This window comes from Lathyrus oleraceus, chromosome 6 (genome assembly GCF_024323335.1).
Source record: "Lathyrus oleraceus cultivar Zhongwan6 chromosome 6, CAAS_Psat_ZW6_1.0, whole genome shotgun sequence".
NCBI lineage: Eukaryota > Viridiplantae > Streptophyta > Magnoliopsida > Fabales > Fabaceae > Lathyrus > Lathyrus oleraceus.
Window position 1 is genome coordinate 276911143 of NC_066584.1, and position 12719 is coordinate 276923861.

Sequence of the window (12719 nt, forward strand, 5' to 3'; positions counted from 1 at the left end):
TCCAAGTTGGAGCCTTTCTCATATATGATGTCTTGGTTCATGTCTTCATACTTGTGAATGAATGATTTAGTGTTCTCCAAAGAATGACTTAAACAATTAAACTCTTCACTAACATTTGACTAACATTTCCTTAATATTGCTTTACTTTCAAGTCATTTACTTAATGCAATTTAAATTTAAGTATCTTTATCATTCATTGCCATTTATATTTCATGCAAGATGTTTCTGTTTCAATCATTTTCATTGTGCTCACTTGAGCCATATCATTTGTGCTTGTATATATTGTGTGCCTTTGATGTTATTCTGTTTATGGTTTTAGGACCTTAAAATACTTAATAACAACAAAAACCCTAAAAATTATGTTGATGGACTGTTGGACCTCTTCCCTCGGCTTGATCTGAACTCTTGGACTTAGAAGGAGACAACATTCCCTATGCTTTGAAAGACTTGGCCAATGCCATTATTTGAGACTGAGTTATCCTTGACAATGTCTTTCACCTGATGCAAGCCTTGAGTTTACCCTTGGTTCATCTGTCACTTTATCTCTGTGCTTAATTGTTATACTGTTATTATTGTTGATGTTTGATGATTGTTTCTATGAGTTTGCCAAGGAATATTTCATTTGATACATTTGAATACATTTGAAGACTGATTGCTATTGGAGTGCTTGCTTGGATGTTATGGTCATCTTTATTTGATGCCTTGGTCTTCATTATTAATTGCTTGGATGTTGCTTATGCTTGTTGCTTGCTCAATAGACTAAATGAAACGGGTTTCTATTTGACATTCTTGTCTTGTGGATTGCTTCCCATTGGTCAGATCTTTTCAACTCTTAACTTTTAATTTTGTTTAGGGTAGTCCCTTTATCTCCTCCTTTACTTCTTTAATTTCAAAATCTCTCCCTCCTTTTAAAACTTTCTTTGTCTGTGTTTTCAACTTAGACATGTTTTAATGAGTAGAAACTTTGGCCTTATGCCACTGATTTTCAAAACTTTTTCTTCATCAAACTTGTGAATAAATTTAACCATGTTGACCTTCAGTTTCAAAAGACAAAAAGAACTAACACCTTCATTCAAGACTTTGGCACTTTTGTGCCTTTTTCTATTAAAATTTTGATTAAAATCAATCCACCAGTCTCTTTGAAATTTTTACCACGAACTACAAGGTTTTGATCCCTCATTTTTATGTTGGTACGTAGGCATAAGACCGGAGGTCTTGTCTAACACAAAATTATAATAAATGAATTCTTTTCTCACCCCCCCCCCCATTTCATTTTTATCAAACATCTTTTCAACAAAAAACACTTGCACACAAAAAAGGGCTCCCTAGGAGTACCTAGGACACTTTGGGTGCTAATACCTTCCCTCTGTGTAACCAACCCCCTTACCTGTAATCTCTGGCATTTTATTAGTTTTGATTTAAAAACTTCTTATCTTTGACTTTTGTTCGTACTTTTCCCTTTTCCTTTGGAAACAAATAAGGCGTGGCGGCGACTCTGATTATTCAAACAACGTCGGGTTTATCTATAACTCGATGGTCACGAAAGCACTGCTACAAGAGGTTGAGGGGAACCTCTCTACCCCTTCATGATTATGACACCCTTAGATGAATAATTTCCCATTACCTTATGAATTCAGCAAAAGAAATTTCTCAAGAAAACTTTAACTTCTTCTCCTCCAAGCCCTAGCTCTCCATCTCTTGTTCTCTACTCTCACTTTTTTCACGTTCAATGACAAATGCTCTTAAATTTATTTTCTCTCTAATTTTCTAATTATATAATAATTTTATTAGTTTTGTCATAATTGTATTTTGTTCCAACTAAACACCAATTTCTCTCCACTAACAAACTTGCTTCTCTTAATTCACAAAATAACCCAACTCCTGATATTCTACTAATTTTCATTAATTTAATTAATTAAATCCCACCAAAATCAACTAAACAAGCATATTCACCACAAATGTCGACACCGTCCAAACACGACATAATTCAATTAAAATGCTTATTTAAATAAATCACTCATTTAAATCAAATAAATAGTTAAATAAAAGGATAATTAAGTTGGAGTGTTACACTATTTATATCATGGAATATTAGTTTGCAATCCTAATACTTTAGTTTTAACACGCGGTCAATTTCTACTTTATTTAATATTTACAACATACAACTGAAACTGTCATTTTAGAAAACTTTCAATATATGTTTTATTCTCTTTGGGTCACCTTAAGTGACATTTTCTAGACTAAATATTTGTTTTCTGTCTTTTTTTTATTTGAATCTAATTTGACCTCTTAATTTTAAAAAATATTATTTTGATCCCTCAATTTTTCAAAACATACTACGTTAGTAATTTCCGTCCAAATTTCATTAACAACATCCATTTTTTTTCTAAGGCGTAAACTTTAATTTTATGATTGATTAAGCCACAAAAAATTTGTCAATAAAATTTTTTTCTTCTGAATTTCGATTAGGGTTCTTCATATTTTTCCCCAATTTCATTTGTGTCGCGCCGCGAAAAATATAGAGTCGCCATCGGATTTGATTTATTCCAAAGGAAAGGGAAAATGGCAATAAAACCCCAAAGAGAATGGCCTCGCAACCAAGAGTGAATTCAAAAGTTGATTATGCAAAGGGAAGGTATTAGCACCCCTTACATCCATCGTACTCTAATGAGATGAATAAGAATAAGATGAGATGAATAACATGAATAAGAATAAGGTGGGAAAGAAAATTAGTTTTAAATTAGTTTGCTCGCCAAGGATTTGAGACCTTGTGCCTATGTATCCTCATACGTACAATGAGGAAGTCAGAGCTCTGTAGTTCCGCTCACAAACAGAGTATTTGTTTGGTTGTTTTTACTGAATAGTGTTGGCGTTCACGTGCTACTGTTCACTTGCTTTTATGCTCGAGCATGGGAGGCTTACCTATTTGTTTATTTGAGGTCGAATGGATGTGCTTGGATCACGTTCTAGCAGTTAAACATTACTTGCTCCCGCATGGAGGCTTAAGCGTCATTCACGGTAGAACGGAAGTAACACGTCCTTTCTGAAAATGTTTGAAAGATGCCCTAAAGAAGAAAATTGATTTGATTGGTTGGGGTTAATTTTAGTACGGAGACAAGCATCATACCCTTGGCTAGATACAATAAACAATCCTAACACTTGGGAGTTGAGAGAACAATGGTATCCTGACCATTATTTTTCATCCAAAAGGTTTTAATTGTTAAAGAGTTTGGCCAGTCTAATCATTGGTACTTAGAGGGAGACAAGCATCTGACCCTTGCCTAAGTACGACCAACAATCATAATACTTGAGAGTTGAGAGGACAATGGTATCCTAACCACCATGTTCCTCCCTCATAGAACCTAGATTGAACCTGTTTGAATCATTAGATGTTTTAAGGGGGAAGTCAAGTGTCGGGTCCCCAATCTAGGCACGACCGACAACCTAAGTACATAAATATTGTGTACAAGCACGTACACCCCATTTTTGCATTCTGGTTTGCTAGGAAATTGTTTTAAAAAAGGAACTTGACGTTGAATCAAGCGTTTGGATTTATTATGAAAAAGTGTGTGTTAATGGAGGAAGAGAGAAAATGAGATAGATTGAGAAGATGAGAATGGATAATGGAATGAACGAGAGATACTTGACGTTGGATCAAGCACTCGCGTTGCTATGAAGTGCATTTGATTTGGAAAACACTTGACGTTGGATCAATTATGCCTTTTGTCTTTTGAAAAGTTTTGTTTTTATCGTTTGGTTTTACCTTTTTAGTTAGTATGTATGATAAGCTATAAAAGAAAATATGGCTTAAGCTATTAAACAAGTTACAAACTAATTATCATGCCTAAAACAATCAAGTGGAATGGTATCCTCACAGAATACAATGCGAAGTCAATGGATTAAAGGTCATTATAACTTGATTCACAGTTGAGATCTCAATGGATATGTAAACACAAACATATGGAGTTAGGATAGATTAACAAATTAATTCAAATAAGATTTAAATGGTAAATGCAAATTAAATTAAAATGGATCATGATGATAAGATCATGGCAAGCAATATGGACATATACAAGCATACATCACTTAAATTGAAATTACATTTTCAATATAATCTAATTAACCACAATCTAAAATGGAAAAAATTAAATGGAATTAAAATGCATGACCATGGCATATAGAAATTCAAGTTAGCAAAGTAACAATTTTAACCTAACTAGGCATACTTGGTAACTGAATCAAAATGTAGAATCATAGGTAAAAAATAAACATTCAAATGGTCAATTGTATTTTCTTTTCAAGGAATTTCAATGTGATTAAAAGCAATTAAAATCTAAACATATTTAAATTCTAAATCTAATCTAACTAAACAATTACCACATGTTTGTTATTTCTAAACAATCATGCTAAAAAAACAATTAATATGAAAATGATAAAAGAATTAAAATCATAAAAAACTATGAATAAAATACATCAAAAAAAAAAGAATAACCATGCAATGGGCCAATGGGGTTTGTTTATGGAAAAGGTGCCAACATCAATTCAGGCGCATGGGCCTTGCGGGTCAAAGGCCCATTGAATCAAGAATTGGCCAAAGGGGTGTATAGGAAATTCAGGATGATGATGAGAAAAATGAAGCTTGGGATCAATATTAAGCCCAACCCGAAACAAGGAAATGGAAAGACCAATTCACCATGGAATCAGCAACCTGGAATTAGTCACGTGTGGAAAATTGAAAAAATGAATTTAAGTTCAAATTAAAAACTAGATAAATGTGCGTAGGTCAAACCAGATGATCTCAGGGCACTCAGATGAGAAACCACCACGTTGGGAATCGCCTCTGGCAACGGTGGCCACCAGAAATGGAAATTTCACACATCATTCCACTCGTCTCCTCAAGCCCTTCCTGAATCTCCCATCAATTTACCAGATTCTAAGCCTAAACCACTAACCGAACCAAAATGATCAAGAACCCTAAATATATGATCTTAAATTAAATCCTCCCTATGAGGATTCAAAGCCCATGGGATTGGGGCTTTGAATCCCCTCCCTATTCTCTACATGATGGTGACAAAAAATCGGTGAAAATAAGTGTTTTCAGAAGTACCTTGCCGGAGAAAGATGAAACTGATGACGTCGGTGGTGAGCTTCCAGGTTAACAGTTCTGACTCTCCTTCTTGCTTTCAAATTCCAAATCTTCTTCTCCTTTTCTTTTTCTCGCTGCTTCTAAGTTGTGGATGTTGAGTTGAATTTGAGTATTAGGTGATTTCTTGAGAGAGTTTCAAGGTTATGAATGTGTGATTGGTGATGATCAGTGAATGATGAAGGTTGATATTGGTGAAGATGAATGAGTGAATGATGAAGCTAAGGATGATGAGTATGAGTGTGTTGAGAGTCCAAAAAAATATTGACTGATTTTTTGTATTTGTAATTCTGTGATGATGATTCCAGGTTCAAATGAGTAATGATTGGATCAGAGTTTGTAGCCCTTTGATTGAGGTGGTTATGATTCTGATTTATTGGTAGTTAGGTATGGGGATTGATGAAAAGTTCTATTGCGAATCGGTTAGGAAATGTCACTAGAATCGAGCCAATTTGGTTGGCATTGAATTATGTGATTGCAGTTAGTTAGTTCAATTAGGTTGCATGGCTTGTATTAGGTTAGTTCTGAACTATTATGTGGTAAGTTGAAATGCTAATTTTGATGTTGTGAATGTTATGTCTTGAGTGCAGGTCTGCTGCAAATGGTTATGGTTCATTCAATTTCTTTCATTTAGCTAGGTCATGTAAGGCTATCATGGTAGGATTGTTTGCTCAATTGGCATGCTTTTGTAGCTTGGTTTATGACAGTGAATTGGCTTGATAGCAGGTTTGTTGCAAGGAGCTTGATGCATTGGTTTATGGCATGCTGACATGTGGTATGGCTTTTGTTTCATTGCATAGTTAACATGTTTATGTAGGTGTTTCAAGCATGCTTCTGACATGCATTGTTTTGGAATGTTCATGATGCATAACATGATGTGGTTCTGTAGGTGGTAACTTGCTGCAGAATTGATCATTTGCCTATGGTTTGATGTTTTTCAATGCATTGGTTTCCTGTAGGTGTGAATGTGTATTAGCATGTGGTATTGCAGGTATGATGTAGGCTCATGGTCTTGCACATGTGATACATAATTTTGAACATGGATTGTGGATGACATCAAGTTTGAAGAAGATTTAGAATGAAAATTGTAAATGAAGAAAAGTGAAATGTAATTAGGTTTAGGACTTGGTGATTAGGTTTGAAATGTATATGGAATGATTGTAAGTTGAAGCATGTAATTGGAAATTGTAATGTTGGTTTGTAAATGAAAGTATGATTTGATTTATGAACATGGTTTAAAAGTGATTTGAACTTATGGTTTCAATATGAATCATAGTGAACCAATGATGGATTATGGAGGAATGAAAGGAGGGATTAGGGTTTGGGATGAAGAATGGGTGAGTTGACTTTGGTCAAAGTTGACCAAAGTCAACATTTGGTCAAAGTGTCATTTTTTGTACTTTTTTCAATGTATGGACAATCTTATGATTTGTATGAATGGAAGTTAATGTTTTTGTGAATGAAGTTGACATTGAATGAATCTTGTTAGAACTTGGTATTGAATTGAATGAATATACTTTGAATGCATTGTATGAACATGACTCGAATAACTTGAACATGAACATAACTTGAATTGAATCACAATAAGCTCTAACAAGGACCAAAATGGGAAATGACTATGACCTAACCAAAGATCCATGGACAAAACACTAAGGCATTGAAAATGAAATGAAGTGGTTTTGAATGACCAATGACCAGATGAAATGAATTTAAGAACAAACCATGCACCAACGATGACCAGGTGAAATGGATCTACACAAGTCATGAGCAAGCCATGGGCTAGGAATAAAGAAATGATCAGATTAAATTCCATGGATGAATGGAAGCATATGGAAGTTATGGGACCATGAACTATGGACTTAAACCAATGAACTTAAACAAGCACAAGATGAACATGTGAGACGATGAGGTGAATGGCAAGGAAACCTAAGGAACCAGCATGAAAGGCCATGAACAATAGGGCCTTAAATGGATATTGACCAAGTAAGTGAACCAAGCATAATGGATGATAGAGAATCATATGAAATCAGGGTTAGGAGTACACCTAATGAATGACAGTCATAATTAGGGTTTATGGAGCCATGATCAAGTGGGAACCCCAAATTAGGTTTTGCTTCACCAAAAAGCCACTGTCGAATCATCAATGTCAAGAACATACACATGCATCAAGAAAGATACCTCCAATTAGGGCTTGGTTGACTAAGCAACCTCTCATTGCTAGGAAACCCTAGTTTCCACTAGGTACAAGCACCAAGCTTTGAATCCAAGACCTATTCTCTTGTATTGAGCCATTCCTATGAAAATGGAATGAGTGACCATGAGGATATGCATATGATTAGGGTTAGTGACCTATATGAACATTGTGAAGGGTATGGTGCATTTTGGGGTATGACAGTTGCCCCTATTTAATCATCTCGGACCTGAATGTATGGATGGAAACGACTTCCAGAAATTCAAGGTTGGAGGGGATTAGCTACTTAAATACCAAAAAAAAAATCCCACTAGGAACAAATGGAATGTAATATGAAGATAGGTGACAAAGATATTCTTCACTGGGATGTAGGTTGAACAAACAAGCTTTTATGCGGGGAAGCTGCTGGGGATTGAAATGTTATTTGTGGGTAAATAGGAAGTTATGAAAAGTTAGATATGCATTGCATATGCACAATGCCAACGCAATATGATTGATCTCTTTTTCCTCTACTAACAAGATTTTAGAAGACACTAAAGGTTTTCCTCTAAGGGATATGTCGTGAAAGAGGTTTGAAAATTGCTTTCCAGGTGGGAACTGGGCTTTGGGGTGATAAATGACTTTGCTAAGGAAGAAATAATTGGTCAGTCATTGTAAGACCCCAATTTTGACCCTAAGATCCCTCATGCTATCTCATCATATGCATTAGCTTTGGGATCACACCTTGGCATCCTCCTTACCCCTCATTCATTGGGTTTGCATTGGGAGAGGTCACCAAGCACATTTGATTGCATCACACTTTATTTTTCTTTGTTTACTAACCAAAATTCCCAAAATATGTCTATGTATAGTTTTACTTCTTTTTGTAGGTAGTGTGTGTGTGTGTTCACCCATACTCCATCAAGCTCATATCTAGGGTTTGAGACCCTCAATGCAAGGACACTAATAAAGAGATGGTTCACAATAAATCTAGACATCATATATAGGTCCCCATGATCTTCATTTATCTTTTTGATCAAGAATTCATCAAGAGTTTGGAACTTGTTTGCCTTGGAAGCCCTAATTCATCTCGGTATCTTGTGTGACTTCTTCAACAAGTTTCTTCAACATTTGATCAAACATTTCAAGGGATACTTCATATCACATCATCTTATGCATATATGATCCTCCATGAGTCCCAAATATCAAGAGAATTTCAAGTTTTCAAGATGGTTCATGGTGGTTGACTAGAGAAAGTCAACTGGTCAAAACTAGGGTTCCCTAGACCCTATCTCCTACAATATGTTTCATATGAAAATTATCACAAGACCAAAGTTGCTCCTTATGACATTCCAAACAACTTTCATGTTGATGTCAAGATCTAGGTTTTCTTGTAAAGTCATTTTATATGATGAAAGATTATAGGTCAATTTGTTTGAACCTTAGTTAGGAGGTCAACTTCCAAGGACCATAACTTGCTAAACTTTTATGATATGAAATTAATTCAAGTTTCATGATCAAATTCAATATGTCATCTCCAAATTTTATTCTTGGAAGAAGTTCAAATTCAACTTTCAAAGGCATGTGCCAAGAGGAAACATTATAGGTCATTTTGGGCCACTACCATTGAGTAAGTGATTTTCCTCAACTTCTAAAATGCATAACTCCTTCATGCCAAATCCAAATGAGGTTAAATTTGTGTCAAAACTGAAAAGGTTTGAAATATATATAACTTTTATGAAGGAACATTGTCCATTTGAAGCCCATAACAAAAGTTATTCTAGGTGGAAGAAGTGAATATTTGACTTGGTACTTAGAAAAGTTTCAAATGTGTTTGGTTTTTCAAACTTCCACCTCAAAATGCATCACGATCCAAGCTTAAAATGGAAAATTGTTCAACATGAAAGTTGTTCCCCTTGATCTAACATTTCTAAAAAGTTCAAGATCATCTCATTTGGTACAAAATTGGAGGACTTACACATACGTTCTTTTTAAAGGTTCATTTGGATGAATTTCACATTCACATTTCAACCTCTTTTGCATGACCACATGACATGATTTCAGCATTGCACATGAGTGATTTTGGACCTAATAACACCATTTGATGGGCCTATAACACACCCATGCAAGCATGCAAGGGAATTTCTATTTTTGGCCAATTTTGGAAGTGTGTGAAAATCAAATGCATAGCCTATAAATAAGACCCTCTTGGCTCAGAATTAGGGACCTCTTACCCAAGCTTTGAACCTGAAATCCAAACCCTCACCATTAAAGGATAATCTTGAAGGTTTTTATTTGAAAACCGAGCTTTAAATCTCTTTTTGTTTTGAGATTGAAACTCCAAGAGTCCAAGCCTTTCCTTGATCCAATTCAACTCATACAAGCTTATGAAGTCAAGCCAAGGCCAATTGGAAGCAAGACCAAGCAAGTTTGAAGCTCACTCGTGTCGCTCCCCCGGATTTCCCGAATCCAAGTACAAACGCGAAAAGAGTGGCGTGGAAAAAGAGTAGAGTCGCCATCTATGTACTTTTATCCCAAGAGGAGGGAAAGGTAGTACTGCATAACCAAGAGGGAACGGATAAAACAAAGTCTCGAACCAAAGAAAACCGAGTAAGGGGGCCGGTTATGTGAAGGGAAGGTTATCGCACCCCTTCACGTCTGTGGTACTCCACAGGATCCACGCTTGCTATTTTATGTCTAAAGTGTGTGTATAAAAGTCCTATGTGCGATGCGAAAGAGAGAAAATCAAAGTAGGGAAAAGAAAGAGTTATTGCTCGCATAGGCCCTACCCTGCTGCATACGTATCTCAAGAAGGATTGAGAATCAGAGCATCGTAGCTCGGCTAACCTATTTTTGTTTGTTTTCTGTTTTTTAGATGAAGGACGTTACTACGCAATCTACCGGATGCTCGACCTTTGGAGACTTACTCACATGTAGTAGAAGGAGTTAACGTGTTCTTAAGAAAAGAAAATCAAAGAGTTTGTTTGTGTTTTAGAAATGCTCATGCAAAAAGGAAGTCCTAGACGAAGGAACCGTGCTACCTAAATTGAAATGTAAACGAGAGACTATACAAAGCCTAGCAATCCTATGGGGAGACGATCACACCACACAAAAACATATAGCATAAAGTAAACGCACCAACAAGGGGGCTCAAACATACATGGGTAGGGCTTTAGTCAAGAGGGGTCATATCAACCTCGACAAACAAGCCATGGAAAGGTAATCAAATGGGCTCTTAACCACTGACATTGAACGTCAGGGTGAGCAGATCAAAAAGGTAATGAGGATAAGACCTCATAGCTCTTAACCCTGGACAGGGTGAGCTCATGACAAAGCGTGGGGGTTCAGAAAGATGGAACCCTCTCCACTGACTGGCCGGACAAAAGATCTTGGGATTTTGTTCTGAAGCATCGACACGTAGTGCGAGCATAAATAATGACACACTGAATAACGGGGGATTGACTACTAATCCCTTTTATCCGTCAATTGCCTCTTCATGGAGGTCTTTAGCACTAGTGTCTCCTCTTGGAGGTCTTTGGGCACAAAAGTAAACACACAAAAACATTGCCTCCTATCGAGGTCTTCCAGCTAAGAAAGCGGTAAAATGCTGGAAAGATGTAAAAGGGATAAAGATATCTACCACATGGATAAAGATCCGAAGTAACAACAACTAAAGAAACAAGAAACCCAGAGATCTCTCAAGCTAGCACCATCAAAGAAAGCAAGTCAGCAAAGCAATCAGAATAAATCTCCAAATGGTATCCCACAAATAAAGTGGAATACCAAGCAAGCTATCTCTTCAAGAGTCATGTGAGCCCTCACAAAAACTCAACAAACAAGTTAGAATAACAAGATGGGGTGCAATCAAGAGTTGCACCAAACAAAAGAATCATAGCAACAACAGTGTCAGGTAAACAGTGCACGGATGCGATAGAAAGCATGCCACAACAAAGCATGAGTGATGAAAGGAGGATACAATAGCACCAAGTCAGAAGTGACATCAATTCAATAAGTGTCTCAAGAACTCAACTCAACAAGATCAAAGCAAAAGCACTAAACAACCAAAGATGCATCAAAGTCAAACAAGTCAACATACAAGTTCAAAGTGCTTCAACTTCAACAATGAGTCATAAAAGGTAAAGGCACGAGGCAAGGGTCAAGGGTTAGACAATCAAGCATACAAACAGAACCAAATGACTCCTAAAATATCAATCAAAAGTCATTTAAATCCAACTTAGCAAAGTGAAAGTCAATCATGTCCAAAGCACCTCAAAATGCAACAAAAGCATTATAGACAAGTTCATGCAATTATGTGTCAAGATGAAATGAACATGGCAGAAAGGTATGCACATGATAAGCATGTCAAATAAGCTATGTAATTAAAATGCAAACCTCCAAGTTCATATCATAAGCATAGAATCACTTTTGGATCAAAATCAAACAAAGTGTATCATGAAACTCTAATGCGTCTTTCATGCTCAAATGAATGCAAAAAGGAGCTCATTATGAATAAATGCACAAAGACTTGATAGAAGCATCATAGAACAGGGGAGAACACATGTGCAAAGGCACCAAACCAGAATCAAAGTGTAACCACATGAATCATGTTATTAAAGTTCACAAAAGTTCACAAAAACAACCAAGGATAGGAGGCCTAAACCTCTTGCCAAACAAATGCATCAAAAGGGTATCAAAACTCAAAGTCAGGGGGCAAGGCTCCACACATTAAGACATGACATACATACTAAAACATGTGCAAAAGTATTGGTTTCAAAATTCAAAGGAAGTGGCACAAGTGCCTCATGCTAAGCAAGCATCAAAATAGGGACTAAAATGCAAACATCAACTTCAAAAATCCAAATCAAATCGAAAATGCATCCTAAATTCATGGGAATTTAACACAAGGTTCCACTAAGCATATATAAACATCACGCAAAAATCAGGAGCATCCAGATTCATTTGATATGAAAACAAAAATTGAGAAATTGAGAATGCAAAAACATGTCCTAAAATGCAACATTTAAATTCATGTGTCAAACCCTATCAAAAAGACATAGAAAATAATCAAACCAATTACCACATCTTAGTATCATGTATGAGGATGGTGTGTGCAAAAGCTTGGGTCAGGATGATTAAAATATGGGATTTCATGAAGGTTTGAATGCAAATGGTCAAAAATGCACGTAAATGAATCAGAAATTCATATTAAATTCCAAGTGTCATGAAATAATTGGGCAATGGTACCAAAAAATCAAGGACTCATCAAGGATCACTCACAAAAAATTTCAGATTTGTTTAAGTATTTTTGCTATTTTTAAAAAATAAAATAAAACGGGATGAAATATGTACATGACATGTGACACATATGCAACAATGTCAATTGGTCACACAAGTCACTTAAGTGAC

General features: G+C 36.0%; 1 long non-coding RNA gene across 1 annotated transcript; it reads left to right on the top strand.

Moving 5' to 3' along the window:
* The first annotated feature begins 4656 nt into the window (after positions 1 to 4656).
* LOC127093568 (uncharacterized) lies at positions 4657 to 6394 on the top strand. The gene is made up of 2 exons (XR_007792583.1): positions 4657 to 5918; positions 6103 to 6394. It is a non-coding gene; the product is annotated as an uncharacterized LOC127093568 (long non-coding RNA).
* Positions 6395 to 12719: the final 6325 nt, after the last annotated feature.